The sequence below is a fragment of the Geotrypetes seraphini genome, chromosome 2 (assembly GCF_902459505.1).
Source record: "Geotrypetes seraphini chromosome 2, aGeoSer1.1, whole genome shotgun sequence".
In the NCBI taxonomy this organism is placed as follows: Eukaryota; Metazoa; Chordata; class Amphibia; order Gymnophiona; family Dermophiidae; genus Geotrypetes; species Geotrypetes seraphini.
This window is the reverse complement of record NC_047085.1, coordinates 458,354,623-458,370,686: the sequence shown is the minus strand read 5'-3', so window position 1 is coordinate 458,370,686 and position 16,064 is coordinate 458,354,623.

Sequence of the window (16,064 nt, the reverse complement as noted above, 5' to 3'; positions counted from 1 at the left end):
CGCTGACATCGGGAAGACTTCCGGTCGGCTGTGTGCGGCAGGGCAGGTAGGAAGAAGGCAATGGCGTACGAAAGAGGGGGGAGGGGGAGGTCCGCCCCGGAGAATGTGCACAGCCGGTCAGGTCCCCCGATCGACCGACAACAGGCCCGGCCGACAAATCTCCCTGCCCTGTAGCCGCGAATCTAAATTACCTCTTACAGCAGCTTCACTACTCCAGCTGCTGTAAGAAGGTAATTTAGATTTGCGGCTACAGAACAGGGAGATTTGTCCGACCGGGCCTGTTCTGTTGTCGGTCGGATGCGGAAACGCCACAAAGGTAAGGGGCAGGGAGGGAGGAAAGGTGGAGTGGAGAAGAAAAGACGCTTAAGGGGAGAGAAGGCCGCTGAAAGCACTGGAGAAGACAAAGGGGTGGAGAAGGACGCTGAAAGGACATGGGGAAGACAGAGGGGGGTAAAGGACCCTGAAAGCACTGGGGAAGACAAAGGGGTGGAGAATGCCACTGAAAGGACATGGGGAAAACAGGGGTGGAGAAGGCAGCTGAAAGGACATGGGGGAAACAGGGGGGGAGAAGGCCGCTGAAAGGACATGGGGAAGACAGAGGGGGGAGAAGGCCGCTGAAAGGACATGGGGAAGACAGAGGGGGGAGAAGGATGCTGAAAGGACATGGGGAAGGCAGAGGGGGGAAAAGGATGCTGCCTGACAGGACATGGGGAAGATGGTGGGGGAGAAGGACACTGAAAGGAAATGGGGAAGAGGGAATGGGGAGAAGACGCTGGCAGGGGAGAAGACAGAGGTGCCAGACTATGGGGGGAGCGGAGGGAAAAAGATGGGTGCAAGACCAATTTGGGAGGGGGGAGAAAGGGAGAGGCACAGTAACAGAGCAAATGGAAGACACAGAGAGAAGAGAGGCAGTGGATGGAAGGAATTGAATGAGAACATGAAGAAAGCAGAAACCAGGCAACAAAGGTAAGAAAAAAATTATTATTTTTTTTTTTTTTGCTTAAGGATAAAGTAGTATATTAGTTGTGTTGATAAAAATTTATAAACATTAGAGGCTCTGGTAGAAACCCGTTTACAAAATATGTATTCTTCCCAATTAATATTTCCAAATTAATAAAGTCTTTTTGCTTATTTTAAAATGGGTTTCTACCAGAGCCTTTAATTCAGTAGCATAATTAAATGAAATAACTATTTCTGTAGTTTATAGGGACGGGCGGGGATGTAGGGGATTCCTCGCGGGGATGGGCGGGGACGGAGGGGATTCCTCGCGGGGACGGGTGGGGATGGGTGGGAGTCCTCACGGGGACGGGTGGGGACGGGTTGGACTTTGGCGGGGACGGGTGGGATTTCTGTCCCCGCGCAACTCTCTAGTAACAACACAAACTCCCTCATGTATATCTTTATCACAAAACAAACAAATGAGCAGCATATGTAAACTGTTTCCTTTTATAGCTTTACATCATGATTAAATATACCAGGCGCATCTGTGCCGTCCTTCTGCCAGAGGCTCTTAGTACCACAAATGTGCTTTCAAGGTACAGCTAAACATTGTGATTAATAAAAAACAGCACTAAATAATGTACTTTTTAATACTGTTTAATAAGGTAGATTTGAAGCTGCAATAACTTTGTTACACTCATAAATTGGTGACTATGAGAATAGTATATCTCCTAAACGCCTTTTTAATAGATATTTGAAAGAGGTCTTGAAATTCCCTTATAACACCATGCCTACCGTTGAATAACATTTATTATCCTCCTACTGGGAAGAGGATCAAAAAAAGCAGAAGGTAGAGCTGAAGACCATTCTAATGACAGCTTAGACTTGACTGGAATGTTAGGATGGAGAAAGTACAAACGCCCTTCTGTCTAGGGCAGGGGTGTCAACAGGGCCGCCATCAGAAATTTCTGGGCCCCTTACTGAGCAATCCTATTGGGCCCCCCACGCACCCCTTCCCCCCCCCCTCCTTCTTCCATGGGCCGAATACACACATACTTTTCTCTGTCGCCGCACTCTTTGACCAAAAGATTTGTAAGCCTGCAACCATGTCAAGGTAGACTCTTTCAGCAGGGCCCTAACCTAACCTAAACCAAACTAATCTATACCTATCTATTCTAAACTAACATATGTCTAATACTGAACTAATAACAAACTAACAAACATCTGCATAATAAATAACTAATAAATAATAGTGCTAGTAGCTATAATTCACTTTTGAATGTAAAATCTCAGTTAAGGATTTCTTTTGACCTTTGTAGGCCAGAAGTAGATCACAATTGCACAATATTTTTTGTAACAAGTATTAAATGTGTTTTTATAAATACTGTAAGCTTAATAAATATATCAGAAAAAACTACACATCTGAGCGCATATCTGAACATACACATCTGTATGATCCCATCCTCCTCTGCTTGCCTATAGCTGCATCATGCATGTTAAAAATGTACGATATGTTGATATGTGCACCTTCCTTCCTTCCCATCCATCCTTCTCAGCGTGTCCTTACACATCCACAGCTGCATGTTAATGATGATGTATATGTTATGATGATAAATAAGTGCATATGAGCACATCATTAACATGCAGCTATGGATGAATATAAAAAAGAAACAATATTCTGTACAATTGTCAATTTATAAATCAGCGTCTTCTCCCCATTCTCTCTTCCCCATTTCCCTTCAGCGTCCTCAGCCCACTCTCTCTCCACTTTCCTTCAGCACACGCACATAAAAACAAGCAAGTAATTTATATCCTTTTCATTCTATTCATTCATAGAAATTAAAGTCTAAATAATACCAGTCACATAACAAAACATGATTAAATTCCCTGCACAGTCAAGCCTTCAAGGATTACTAGATGTCTTTCAACAGTTCCCCTCCCTCCCTCCCCCTTACCTTTGTGGCCAAGTCAAAATGATCTACCAACAATAAAATTTTAAAAACACAAAGCACGCTGTACGCAGAGAAAATGTTAATTATCATTTATATTCCGCGGGTTTTTAAAGAGGTCAAGGCAGATGACTTTATGCAATGTCACCTCAGTAACAACTATACAAAAATAGACAATTATGCCCCCTCCCTTTTTACTAAAACGCAATAGCGGTTTTTAGCGCAGGGAGCTGCGTTGAATGCCCCATGCTGCTCTCAACGCACATAGGCTCCCTGCGCTAAAAAACGCTATTGTGGTTTAGTAAAAGGGGACCATAGTGCAAAATATAGACAGCATATATAAATTCTCAAAGCAGACACATTTTGATCACTAAATTGAAAATAAAACCATTTTTCCTACCTTTGGTAATTTCATCAGTCTCTGGTTGCACTTTATTCTTCTGACTGTGCATCCAATATTTCTTCCCTTCTTTCAGCCTCCTGTATGCTTCCTCTCCTCCAGACCTCATTCCCTCCCCAAACTTTTTCTTTGTTTCACCCTGCCCCTTCTTTCTTTTTCTCTCTCTCCATACCCCCTTTCTTTCTGTATGTCTGTTTTTCTCTCTCTCACCCTGCCCCCTTCTTTCTCTCTCCACACCCTCTTTCGTTCTGTATGTCTGTCTTTCTCTCTCTCTCTTTCCGTGCCTCATTTTTCTTTGTTTCACCCTGCCCCCTTTCTTTCTTTCTGGCTTCCTGTCCCCCCTTTCTTTCTTTCTTTCTCCCTGCCCTCCCCTATGCCACCACCATTGGGAAAATGCTGCCACCGCCACTGGGGAATAGGCTGCCACTGCCGCCATCGGGAACAGGACAGCACCGAGTTCGCCCTGCTTCTCTTCCCCGTGGGGCCGACCAACTCTCGCCACCCGACGTCAATTCTAACGTCGGAGAGGACGTTCTAGGCCAGCCAGGCAGCGATTGGCTGGCCCAGAACGTCCTCTCCGACGTCAGAATTGACGCGAGTGGCGAGAGTTGGCCAGCCCCACAGGGAAAAGCAGGGAGAACTTGGCGCCGGCCTGTTCCCGATGGCGGCGGTGGCACTCAAGTGACTAAAGAGCCGCAGTTTGCCGGCCTAGGGAGAACACTGGAGGGTGGCCAGCTGTGCACCCCCTTGGGACGTAAACCCGGGGTGGGGCGGACCGCCCCCCCCCCCCTGGTATGCCACTTTCTGTACCTCACTCCCTCCCTATGACCAAAAATTCTCCTTTCTTCTATTCCCCGTGTACACAACCATCTCTTTCCCTCCCTTCCTCTCTCCCAAGTCCATGCCTTCTGTGTCCAAAAACACATTCCCTCCATCACCTCAGCATCTTTCCCTACCTTCCTCTCTCCCAATCCATGCCTTCTGTGTCTAAAAACCCATTCCCTCCCCCACCTCAGCATCTCTTTCCCTCCCTTCCTCTCTCCCAAATCCATGCCTTCTGTGTCCAAAAACACATTCCCTCCCCCACCTCAGCATCTCTTTCCCTCCCTTCCTCTCTCCCAAGTCCATGCCTTCTGTGTCCAAAAACCCATTCCCTCCCCCACCTCAGCATCTCTTTCCCTCCCTTCCTCTCTCCCAAGTCCATGCCTTCTGTGTCCAAAAACCCATTCTCTCCCCCACCTCAGCATCTCTTTCCCTCCCTTCCTCTCTCCCAAGTACATGCCTTGTGTCCAAAACGCACTCCCTCCCCCCTTTTGTGTTCCGCGTTTGCCTCCCAGCCCATCTTTGCAACTTTCTCAGCAAAACGAAGCTCAAGCTGCGAGGCTTGTCTTCTGTTTCCTGCCCGGAGCTGACAGGGGGCCCGGGCTCCCCCAGGGTCCTAGGCTACAGTCTAGGGGGAGGGGAGGTCCACCCCACGTGTACAGGAGAGAGCTGGACGGGGGACCTGCGGAGTTCAATACATCTCGAGCCACGAGGCTCGTCTTCTGTTCCTGCCTGCCCTGCTGCGCACAAATAGCCGACCGGAAGTATTCTCCGACGTCAGCGCTGACGTCGGAGGGCAGGCTTTGCTTAAGCCCTCCCTCCGATGTCAGCGCTGACATCGGGGAACACTTGCGATCGGCTATATGTGAGCGGCAGGGCAGGCAGGAACAGAAGACGAGCCTCGCGGCTCGAGATGTATTGAACTCCGCGGGTCCCCCGTCCAGCTCTCTCCTGTCCACGTGGGGTGGACCTCCCCTCCCCCTAGACTGTGGCCTAGGATCCTGGGGGAGCCAGGGCCCCCTGTCAGCTCCGGGTCCCTGAATGCAGGACAGCTCCGGGCCCCTGAATGCAGGACTGGTGGTACTGCCCTGATGGCGGCCCTGGGTGTCAAACTCAATCACATTATGGGGCCGAAATCTAAAACACAGGCCAGACCCCACCCCCTTAATAGTACTAATTGTAACACCATTTTTTCCATTCATTTTTCATATATACACACAATAAAATCTTATTAACAACAAAAAATGATTAACCACAAAATTAAACTACTCAGGCTTGCCATAATCTTTTCTGTATTTCATTAGAATCTGTCTTCCAACACAACTACACACTTGCTTTTTCAGCTCTTTAATCAGGATTAGGCTATGAGTCGAGAAATCCTAGTAGCCATTATTGTTCCATGTGTTCAAACCTGGGGGAAAGGGGAAGGGGAGAGGGGCTTCATTAGAAGAATCAGGGTCTTCCCCAGGTACCTGTGCTCTTATGTCTTGTGTGTCAATGCAGCCTTGGTAGATGAAATAAGTTCTGAGTATGTCCAAAGGTGATCAGGCCAGCCAGAAGCTCTCGTTCCCATTCAGGCTTTGTTAGATTGTTGTCCTGTGCTGGAAAGTACTTCCAGAGCTTTCAAGCAGTATATCTTCTGGCCGGCTCCCTCCTACTCATTTCCACAGTGTCGCGGGCGGCAGCTCCTAAGCACATCCTGCGCCTGAACCAGAGAGAAGCCTTCTCTCTGATGTTGTAATGCCAGAGGGAACGCTTCCAGATGAGGCGCGAGACATGCAAGGAGCCACTGTCTGCAGCTTTAAGCACACTGTGGAAATGAGGAGGAGGGAGCCAGCCAGAAGATAAAACACCCAGGTGCGGCAATGAAAATGCTGCATCATACCGCAGGCCGCATAAAACAGCCAGGCGGGCTGGATTCGGCCCACAGGCCTTGTGTTTGACACCTGTGGTCTAGGAGGACAGCGGTGACAAAAAAGCCGAGGCCGTTGCCCAGGGAGGGAAATGGGAGGGGGGGTGCGGAGAGAAGGTAAGGGAGAAGAGGCAGAGGGGACCAGGCAGGGATCCAATTTGGAGCAGGGACATAGGCACTGGTGGGGCGAGGGAAAGGGAAACGAGATGACCAGAACTGAGGCGGAGGCTGCAGTTCGGACATTGCCAAGGGAGCGTCTCAGAGTTGTTTCCATGGTGCCAGATAACCCCTGCCTGCCCATGCTCTCTTTCTTGTCTCGGGGTACTATTGAGCAGGCCCCTACTTCCTGTTGGAAGAGAGAGATACGGGATAGGCGCCGCAGGAGGGAGCATGAGGCAGTGCCAGGTAGACAGCGGAGGAGGGTTTCACTCCGGTGGGGGGGGGGGGGGGGAGGCCGTGGTGGACCAATAGCAGCAGTAGTGTGTTGGTTTCAAACACTCACCTTCTTTTTTTCCTTACTACTTCTGGCATTGGGGTAGCCAAGGGTCCGTTGCTGTGCATTCGCTGGAGGTGCATACCACCGCATTAGGGCATGGTGTTTTCAATGCCGGCCTGGTCTGGCGGTGAGAGTGCCATCTCCAGTGTATGGTCAGTTGGGAACTCTTCCTTCACGGAGCTGATGGGGACAGAGGAGGGGAGACAGAGGAGCAGGGCTCCCGCAACTGCAGTCAGGTTTGTGGGGGTTGGTTGCCTGGCGGTGCCGGGTCTCCCTGGAAGTGGCACATGGTGTGCTGGGTATTGAGTTTGGAACTCAGCAAGCAGTGGGCTTTTTGGTGCTAGTGCAGCATTTTGGCGTGTCCTAGCAGTTTTTGGTCGGAATGTCGAATGGAAGGTGGGGAGGGGAACAGCACGCCAGTGGGAAGTGCATTGCCAGCCAAGCGGTAGAAGAAGAGCACCGCAAAAAATTAGCTGGCTGGCTAACACCTGAGGGAAACACTGATGAACGTTTTTCTCTCCCACACCAGCATAGCACACTGGGTGGCAAGTGGCTGATCTAAGTGGCAGGAACGGCTTATCCCAGTAGGCATCTGGCAGCTTGTTGCCGCAAGAGATCGGTGGTGAGGGATGGCGGCATAGTGCCGGGCCAGCGGTGAGAATTTTTCGGTGCAGTGTAGGGGATAAAGCAGGTATGGCCTAAACATTATGATTCAATGTTGAATAGGATAGCTGAAACTAAAATGGCATTAGAAACACAAATAAATAAATAGAATAAAATAGGTATAGATTTATAAATATATATATATACTGTATATAAGGTGGCAGAGACTGGAGTATTGAGCGCCACATGCTTGGGTTCTGGGTAAGCCGCATTAATCCATGTGCAATCAGAGGCCTTTCATGTGTTTCAGTTGAGTATGTTATATATTCTGCATCCTTTGGGTATTTAAGGGAGAAAAATAAGCACAAATGATTAAGTCTGGTGTTAAAAGATAGAACAAATGAAAACATAAGAACATAAGCAATGCCTCTCCTGGGTCAGACCTGAGGTCCATCATGCCCAGAAGTCCGCTCACGCGGCGGCCCAACAGGTCCAGGACCTGTGCAGTAATCCTCTATTTATACCCTTCTATCCCCTTTTCCAGCAGGAAATTGTCCAATCCTTTCTTAAACCCCAGTACTGTACTCTGCCCTATTACGCCCTCTGGAAGCGCATTCCAGTTGTCCACCACTCGTTGGGTAAAGAAGAACTTCCTAGCATTCGTTTTGAATCTGTCCCCTTTCAACTTTTCCGAGTGCCCTCTTGTTCTTTTATTTTTAGAAAGTTTGAAGAATCTGTCCCTCTCTACTCTCTCTATGCCCTTCATGATCTTATAAGTCTCTATCATATCCCCTCTAAGTCTCCTCTTCTCCAGGGAAAGTTTCAAGGGTTTTAAATAAATATGGAGAAATATGAGAGAACATCATGAATTGGTAATTATGAACTTAAAATATAGATAGATAAGCTTTTGAAACATTGTTCCACTTTAGTTAAATTTGGGTCATATTGAATTAGACTCTAGGCCATTCTTGAAAAAAAACATATTTTGGATGTTTTTTTCGAGAATGATCACTTCTTTGACATTTAACTGTTTTCAGCTTCTATATTGCACCCCCTACTTCTAGGCCCCTTGCTTCTCTATGCCCCCCCCCCCCCCCCACACACACACACATACTTCCTTCCCACTTCTTCTTTGATCTGTCGCCTTGAGCTTGTATAGGATTGTGTGACTCACAAATGGAAGATTAAATTAGATTAGAACAAACATTTCCCTACTGCCTCCTTTGTGCGCCTAGGGCCTTAGACCAAAAGGAGACTTAGACATTTTTTATTATGCCTCTCTATGTTACAGCTACCAGTCCAGACTGCTCCATGCCTTGCCTGAAGAATGGTCTGAAATTTGGCAGCTAAAATTTAATGCTAAGAAATGCAAGGTCATGCATTTGGGCTGAAAAACCTGAAGGAACAGTACAGTTTAGGGGTGAAGAACTTATGTGTATGACAGAAGAGTGCGACTTGGGTGTGATTATATGTGATGTTCTTAAGGTGGCCAAACAGGTTGAAAAGGTGACGGCGAAAGCTAGAAGTATGCTAGGGTACATAGGGAGAGGTATGGCCAGTAGGAAGAAGGAGGTATTGATGCCTCTGTATAAGACTCTGGAGAGACCTCATTTAGAATATTGTGTACAATTCTGGAGGCCATACCTTCAAAAAGATATAAAAGGGATGGAGTCTGTCCAGAGGAAGGCTACTAAAATAGTGCATGGTCTTCATCAGAAGGAGTATGGGGACAGACTTAAAGATCTCAATCTCTATATTTTGGAGGAAAGGTGGGAGAGGGGAGATATGATAGAGACGTTTAAATACCTACATAATGTAAATATGCATGAGTTGAGTCTCTGTCATTTGAAAGAAAACTCTGGAATGAGAGGGCATGGGATGAAGTTAAGAGGTGATAAGCTCCGGAGTAATCTAAGGAAATACTTTTTTACAGAAAGGGTGGTAGATGCATGGAACAGTCTCCCAGAAGAAGTGGTGGAGACAGAGACTGTGTCTGAATTCAAGAGGGTCTGGGATAGGCACGTAGGATCTCCCAGAGAGAGAAAGAGATAATGGTTACTGCGGATGGGCAGACTAGATGTGCCATTTAGCCTTTATCTGCCATCATGTTTCTATGTTTTTTTCTTCTGCTGGTTATGCCTCTCTCTATACAGACCAGCATTCTTCTTGTCACACTGTTTGTCACCTTCAGATCCTCAGACTCTATCACCCCAAGGTCTGTGCATATTAGCATCTCACCTCCAAGTACATTTGGCTCCCTTAAATTTCTACTCCCCCAAGTGCATCACACTGCACTTCTTTGCAATAAATTTTAATTGCCAAACATTAGACCATTCTTCTAACTTTAGATGATAGAAACATATCAACATGATGGCAGATTAGGCCAAATGGCCCATCTAGCCTGCAGTGCCCCTCCCCCCCATGTCTTTCTCTAATAAACTATGGACTTTTCCTAAAACCAGCTACTATATCTGTTCTTACTACAACCTCTGGCAACGCGTTCCAGAGCTTAACTATTCTGTGAGTGAAAAAAATTTCCTCCTATTGGTTTAAAAATATTAGGAGGAAATTTTTTTTCACTCAGAGTCTTCCTGGAAAAATGGAATACAACTCGTAATAAGTGTAATTTAGACTGAATGCTCCTTTTAGCGGAAATGATGACTGCAATAGAATTAGATATTTACCCCTGTTTTACTACGGTGCACTATATATTTAGCATGCACTAAACATACGCGCATGCTAAACGCTAACGCATCCATAGACTAACATGCATGAATTAGAATTTAGTGCATGGTTAGCGTGCACTAAAACGTTCAGTGCACTTTTGTAAAAGGAGCCCTTAATCTTTGGTAACTTAGAGCAACCGCTCAAGGATTCCTCTAATTTGGAAGAATTTGATAAGCAGATGGCTGAACTACAACAAAAGATATCAAATTTTGTCCATCTTGGGGATCCAAGATGGCTGCACGTTAGAATGGCTTTTCTTACTCCTTCCATGGAACTGGCCAATACCACTGGTGTTTTCTTTAGATTGTGAGCCGTTTGACCACAATCTGATTTTGCAATGCCTTACACTACAAAGAAGGGAGTTCTGAATCAGAATCCTTCCCAACTCAGAAGCTCAACTCCAGTTCTGCAACAGACCTTGGATCAGTATCTGAACCAATTGTTAACCAACTCACCGAGAGAAGGGACCCTGCTGTGAACAAGGCTAATGGAGCATCCAGTCTTTTGGGGCATGAAATATCACTGTCCCCTCTGGATTCCAGTCCACCACTGTGCCCGACGTGAATGCCCTTTGCCCCAGTGGAGATCTCAGGGGCAGAAGTCGCTGGCCTGAGTTCAAGCCAGGAGGGAGGAGCACCCGTGAAAATGAACGCTGAGGAATCAGCATTGGGAGCAGTAGCGGGTGATCCACCACTTCTAACCCCTCCAGTGGTGACTCTAGAGACCTAATGGCAGGCCTTGCAAAGGTTCGATGGAATGCTAACAAAATCAGCACAAGAGGTACTTAACCTTTCAGAGAAAGTCAATAATTTGTCTAAGAATTTTGAAAAAATTAAACAGGACTCCATACAGCAAATATTGCAGGTTGACTCTGATATTAAAAGTCTGAAAGAAGTAACATCAACTCTGATTAAAGATAAGATTTTCATACATGAAAAAATGGAACAGTTCGATAATTTTAATAGGAGGTTCAATATACGAGTACTTAACTTTCCTAAATCTCCAGCCTTAAATCCTGTTGACTACTATTAAAAATACTTAACTGAGATATTAAAAATTCCTCAACAGGCTATTCCCCCCATTTAGTAAGATATACTATATTCCTAGTGTTGTAACTAAGGGCTCTTTTTATGAAGCCGTGTTAGCGGCTTTAGCGCACCGTGACTTTATATCACGCACTAACCCCCGTGCTAGCCGAAAAACTACCACCTGCTCAAGAGGAGGCGGTAGCGGCTAGCGCGGCCGGTGGTTTAGCGCATGCTATTACGCATGTTAAACCGCTAACGCGGCTTTGTGAAAGGAGCCCTAAGACTGCTGAGGAAGGAAATTCTGTTCAGGAAGAATTACTTGGAAAAGATCTATCCGCTATGCTGGAGGAATCCCTTTCTGAAATAAAAGAAAGGGTAACATTGCTCATCTCTTTCGTATATGAGCAGGTCTTAAACTCAGTAATGAAACTTTATTTTCGTAATTCTTATTTTCTCTTATCTGGACAAAGAATTCATTTTTTTATTAAAAACTTGAAAATGTATAGATTTAACTGGATAAATTAATGTTTTGGTTATATGTAGTCAGCTTTCTTAAGGAATAATTTGCTTTGTTACAATTCCAATACTTCCACACTTAAACCAACGTGTATGTTATATGTAATTTGATTTGATATGTGAGCATGCAATTTGTTGTAGTGTGTCTCTGAAGTGTTTCGTACGATAAATGTAAATCTTTTATTTTGTATGTTAATGTGTAACTCGCCCTGGATAAGGGCGGGTGAGAAATAAACAAACAAACAACACTATTTTAGATATTCAAAACCCTCTGTTTATAGTCTCTTGAACCTTTAACTCTCAGTTCAAATCCAGCATTTCCAAAACCTTTTAACCCCTTTCAGTTCTGACTGCCAACACTGACTGTAATTGTAGGCTTATCCCAAGCTTTGTAGCTTAGTCACTACCATCACCAACTTTCTTTTTCAATCCACCCTTGCCCAATCCCATGTTCTTACCCAATCCACCCAATTAAGGGTAGGTGGGTACTGTCCTTCCCTGTTGGTAGACTTGCACTTGTGGCAACCTCCTGGTGGTTATACCTTACCTCTGAGGGCCCCAGCCCTCCCAAGAGCACTCCACCTCCACTGCTAGTCTCCAGGGAGCCGATTGCGCCCCAGTGGCTTGGTGCCTAAGTTGGGCTATTAATGCCAATCTACACTGTAGTAGCTTGTGCCTCATTTGAAAGGAACATCTGGGGTAGCTTTCTGCTGAGGTACCAGTTACCAGCCCTCACCAAGGCTTGGTGACCACCAGTAACAAGGCTCCCTCTAGAGGGCTGCCTCTGCTCTTCTCAGCCCTCAGGCACCAATAGTGTCTCTGCAGGCCCTTTTCTTCTGCCCTGAGCTGCTCCTAAAGGTTGCATGCCTTGAGCCCTGCTCCCAAGGGCTGCTGGTCCTCTGCCCTGAGCTCTCTGCTCCAAGGGGCTGCCAATTCATTTGTTCATGAGTGCCCCTAGTGGTATACCCAGTGGCGTACCAAGGGGGGGGCGGGAGGGGCGGTCCGCCCCGGGTGCCAGCCCTGAGGGGGTGCTCCCGGCCTTGCCGTTCAGTCCCCCCCACCCCCAAAGGACCGCTCGCCCCACTGACCTTCCTGCACCACCTGTGAAGCAGCCCGCAGCAGGATCGCAACGTCAGCGATCCCTGAGCTGCTTGGGCGCTGCTTCCTGCGCCGCGGTCCCACCCCTCCTCTCTGACATCAGAGGAGGGGCGGGACCGCGGCGCAGGAAGCAGCGCCTAAGCAGCGCAGGGATCGCTGACGTCGCGATCCTGCTGCGGCTGCTTCATAGGTGGTGCAGGAAGGTCAGTGGGACGAGTGGTCCTTCGGGGGAGGTGGGGGGGTACTGAACGGCAAGGCCGGGAGCAAAGGTAGTGCTGCTTCATAGGTGGTGCGGAGAGGCCAGGGGGGCGAGCAGTCCTTCGGGGTGGGGCGGGCGGGCAGGCAGGCAGGCTTTCAAGGGGGAGGGGGTGACAGGCAGGCAGGCAGGCCTTCAAGGGGAGACAGGCCTTCAAGGGGGGGGACAGGCAGGCCTTCAAGGGGGGAGGCAGACCTTCAAGGGGGGGGACAGGTCTTCGGGGGGGGTTTCAGACCTTCAAGGGGGGGCAGGCAGGCCTTCAAGGGGTGGACAGGTCTACAAGGGGGTGGGACAGGCCTTCAAGGGGGGGACAGGCCTTCAAGGGGGGGACAGGCCTTCTAGGGGGGACAGGCCTTTGGGGGGGGGTGCAGGCCTTCGGGGGGGGTGCAGGCCTTCAAGGGGGGGACAGGTAGGCAGGCCTTCAAGGGGGGGACAGGCCTACAAGGGGGTGGGACAGGCCTTCGGGGGGGGCAGGCCTACAAGGGGGGGCAGGTCTACAAGGGGGTGGGACAGGCCTTCAAGGGGGGACAGGCAGACCTTTAAGGGGGGACAGGCCTTTGGGGGGACCCTGGTTTAGAAGTACACGGAGGGAAGGGGGTGTTCAAAGAGACGTGCATATGCCAAACTTTGGGGGGGGGGAGGAATAAATAATGGGTCTTATAATAGAGGCGAGGGAGAGAGATGATGGACCATGGGATTTAGGGAGGGAAGGAACAGAAAGGGAGAGAAATTGGACACAAGGGATGGTGTGGAGGAGGGATAGAGATACTGGATAGGAGAGTAATTGGGAAAAGAAAGGGAGAGATGGTGGACTCTGGGTTGGTGGGGAAGGAGGGAGAGATGCCGGATGAAAGGGTAGTTAAGAAAAGGTGGATCTGTGGAGGGAGATGAAAAAAAGGAAAGATACCAGACTTCCTGGGGAGGGAAGGGAAATGGAAAGGGAGGACAGAGTTGACAGATGGATGGTTAGCATGCATAAAGAAGAAAGAAGGAGACCCTGGCAAGCAAGTTATCAGAAGAAAACCAGAGCCTTGGACCTACAAGATTTGAAATATAACCAGACAACAAAAGGTAGAAAAATTAATTTTATTTTCTGTTTTGTGATTATAATATGTCAGATTTGAAATGTGTATCCTGCCAGAGCTGGTGTTGGACTGCAAACGTGAGCTAGGATTTAACAGAGAGAGGAAAAATCCTTTTTGTTTCTTTATTTTATTTACACCACAGCGCCAGTGTTGTTAGGAGAAGCCAAAGGGAGTGAAAAAGCTATAAAACCCACCAGGAGTTTTGAAAAAAATCACCCAACTGGTCAGGAAAATCGAATTGAAAAACCAATTCAATAGGCTGAATCGAATCGAAATTTTTTTTCCTGAATCTGGCAGCATTAGTTTGCGCTACTGTCTTAGACTTTAGGACCTGGGATTGGGGAGAGATGGCATCCTCAGTACTTTATAATGCAAATGAAACGAGGATTTGGTCAGACTTTTGAAGGGTCTGCAGAAAAAAAATATTGTATAGGCCGGGGACATGAGACAGCAGGAAATGGGAACTTTTCTTCCTTCTATTTTTGTGAATGGAAAGGCTGAGGATGTCAGAGAGTTCAGTTAAAATATGTGCTTTATAAGAAAATATAATAATGTGTTTTATAAAGTTTATAGCATAGCTGGCCTACCCAGTGAGGTGTTCCTAGTGGTGGTGGTGGCAGCGTGTCAATGTGTTGAGAGGAAGAGGTGGTCTGGGAAATTCTGCTGAGCAAACTCCGGGCCCATTTCCACCCCCCCAGTTAGTCCACTCCTCTCAACTGGTTCACACACTGAGTGGGTCTTTGGGTGTTGTTTTGGGATCTCTTCCAGTGGTTTATCAGTATCTCCTTCTGGTCCAAGGAAGGAAACTTTGTTATCCTTAGCATTGACCTATAGAATATGTTTGTAACAGCGCTGCTTGTGTGGCATTAGGCTATGTAGTGATCGAAAGAAAAAAACAGACCTTTGCACATTTTTGCACTATATGGTGGGTGTAATGAGGAGATTCACATTTCCTGCACAACTAAGTCCATGTGAAGTTACCTTGTGCTGTATTTGACATCTAGCAAGGTCTCTGTTTGAAAGGAAAGATCTAAACTTAAAAATGAAGTGGCCAGAAGTTATGGTAAAAGCAGATAGTGTAGCTGGTTTTAAGAAAGATTTGGACAAATTCCTGGATGAAAAGTCCATAATCTGTTATTAAGACATGGGGGAAGTGTCTGCTTGCCCTGGATCGGTAGCATGGAATGTTGCTACTCTTTGGGTTTTGACCAGGTATTAGTGTCCTGGATTGGCTACCATAAGAATGGGCTACTGGGCATGAAGGACCATTGGTCTGACCCAGTTAGGCTATTCTTATGTTATGTTCTCATCTGTAGGGGCCTTTGTTTTCACTTCTTATTTTTATGTATTTTTTTTCTGAGAACTTATCAGTGTTTTTTATAATGGGAATAAAAATGGAAGAGAATTAATGTGTGTGGGATGAGGGGGTAACTAATTTCTTCAGCTAAATAATTCAATCCACCTCAACCAGACATAGGAGAACTCACGCACCATTCACACACCCTCCAACCAAAAACGTCAAAAGAAAAAAAACTGTTTGACAACCTCCTAGCCATTCAAGCTGCAACACTCGACCCCCAACTCTACAACCTATTGACCTCGACCACAAACTACAAAACCTTCAAAAAAGAAATAAAAACCCTTCTATTCAAAAAACACATAAAACCGAACTAACACAATCAGAACTGTCCCAAGCATCACCTGCAACTACTCCATATGTACTTCTGATGTCATGACAATTCAGACATAATTTATGTTATGTTATGTTTGGAATATAAGAAAATTTTCACTGCCTGTTTCTATTCTGACCATTTATTCCGTTTCATGGTCATTACAAAAAATATTTTTTTTCATGGGGGGTGTCAAAAAATGATGGGCCCCGGGTGCCACATACCCTAGGTACGCCACTGGGTATACCTCTGCTGCTGCACAACATACTAGCTCTAAAAAGAGCTCTGTGTCAGCCAGTGACAGTTTCCCAGCTAGGAAGCTACCTTCCAAATGAGCAAGCTCATAGATTCTAAACATTTTTCCAGCATGCTAGCTCTATTATTCCCATTGTGGCGTACCGGTGCCCGTGTATATGCTTGGCTCCGGTCAGCGCTCAGAACAGCCCGCGTCTTACGTGCTTCCAGAGAAGGCTGGAAGTCCTGCTGGTTCCTCAGTGCAATAAAGAAGCACAAAACAGGTCAAAACAGTCAGTTTTAAGTGAAAATAAAGCCCCACTTTATTG